Below are 2,123 nucleotides of genomic sequence, written 5' to 3'. Positions count from 1 at the left end.
CACAGGGCAGGTAGAGTACTTTTCAAAAAGACCTTTAAAAAATCGGGCAAAAAAAAAAAAAAGGAACCGGCGAACATATAGTTTTTACATTATTTTATTGTTTTACAAATAAAGTTATTTGAATGTTTTATTTTCAACATTATTTTATTGTTCTACAAATAAAATGACATTAGCGTTTTATTATTAACACTGAAATAATGTTAGTAATGAGTCTTCCAAAATCATTATTTTAAAGTTCTGTTTTTAACATTATTTGACAATTACATATGTGATGTTACATTAATGTTTCAATATTAACACAGAAATAACGTTAGTAATAAATGTTCCAAAATCATTATTTGAACGTTCTATTTTTAACGTTATTTCACAGTTACATATGTGATGTTACATTAACGTTTCAATATTAACACAGAAATAACGTTAGTAATAAATGTTCCAAAATCATTATTTGAACGTTCTATTTTTAATGCTATTTCACAGTTACATATGTGATGTTACATTAACGTTTCAATATTAACACAGAAATAACGTTAGTAATAGATGTTCCAAAATCATTATTTTAACGTTCTATTTTTAACATTATTTCACAGTTACATATGTGATGTTACATTAACGTTTCAATATTAACACAGAAATAACGTTGGTAATAAATGTTCCAAAATCATTATTTGAACGTTCTATTTTTAACGTTATTTCGCAGTTACATATGTGATGTTATATTAACGTTAATAACACAACAATAACATTATATGTTTTACTGGAACGTTATACTAATGTTTCAAATACAACTAAAACATAGTATGTTAAACTTGAACGTTACATTAATGTTCAGGTATAACACATAACGTTATTTAAACATACGCAACAATAAAATAACGTTACTACAATGTGTGGTGCTACCTGGGTAGGCCACGCCACACCCCCGGATCGGTACAGCAAGTGTGTCAGAATTTTCAGAACATCTTACCGCTCGAAATAAAGGGCCGTTTAATTATATCTTTGGATCAAACACTATGTGTAATCGGAAGTTCGTCATTTTTCGCATTGTTCGTGGTCTGTTTGAAAGGACTATGGTTAGCCCCTTTGAGTCTGCTGCTTTCCGCACCTTGGTGCACTGCGGAGCAGTGACAACGTGACCCTGCAAATTTCACTTCGCCGCAGTACGGTTGCGTGCTTAGCAGTGCCTAGGAGTAAAGCATGCCTTAGGAGTAAAGCACGCCTCGGTGGTTCACGCATACGGCTCAGGAAATGGAGAGAGCAAAAAAAATTAACGACTTAACTCTCAACTGAATGGACAATAATTATGTTCAAGCTCAAAAAATCAGTGCGACAAGATGTTTCAGTTGTTTCGGTGGCTTCCTTGTATGGTCCCCATGTGCGACGCAGAGACAATTTTGACGGTGTGTGTTAAAAGCACAGTGGAAGCGTGGACCGCCAAAGTTGACTGACATTCCTCTTATCTATATTAATAAACATAGAATGCATCATACTCAAGACGTCATAGTTAGCGTTTGTCCCATCACGGAAGGTCGATCACAGCAACGCTTTTGTTTGCACACTTTGCCAAAAGCAGCTGTCAATGTCTCCTTATTAATTATTTTTCTTACACGAAAGAAAACTTGGAAATACTTGATGTGATAACTCTACCCATAGCCGCTTATATACACGTTTGCAAGTCCGGCTTCAGGGCGCTGCCATCTTGCCTGTCTGGGGCGCGCTTGGACCAGTCATAATCCGATTACGAAGCCTTGCTAAGGCGTCGTAATCGGATTATGGCCGCTCACGAGAGCGCACCCCACTGAGGAAGATGGCGGCGCCCTGAGACCGGACTTGCAAACGTGTATAGGGATATAACCTGCACCTTTGATGCCAGAACCGGCCGTCAAAAACTGGAAGAGACAGAGCGACAGAACCGAACATGACAAAAAGAGGATAGAAGGGTTGTGGTGCCATCAGAAAACTGCAGGCGCTTTCTCGAAAGTCTCCTCAATGTCTTATTTCCTTTTAAAAAATAAAAAAAAACATACGTGATGCTGGAGCCGCAGCTAGCTCTAGGGTCCTGGGTGGCCGCCAGAGGGCACACCAACTGCGGTGCCCCATCCCTATCAAGCTGGTGAAGAATT

Source organism: Ixodes scapularis, unplaced genomic scaffold (assembly GCF_016920785.2).
Source record: "Ixodes scapularis isolate PalLabHiFi unplaced genomic scaffold, ASM1692078v2 PGA_scaffold13__105_contigs__length_92229423, whole genome shotgun sequence".
NCBI lineage: Eukaryota > Metazoa > Arthropoda > Arachnida > Ixodida > Ixodidae > Ixodes > Ixodes scapularis.
Note: the sequence above shows the minus strand (reverse complement) of the source record.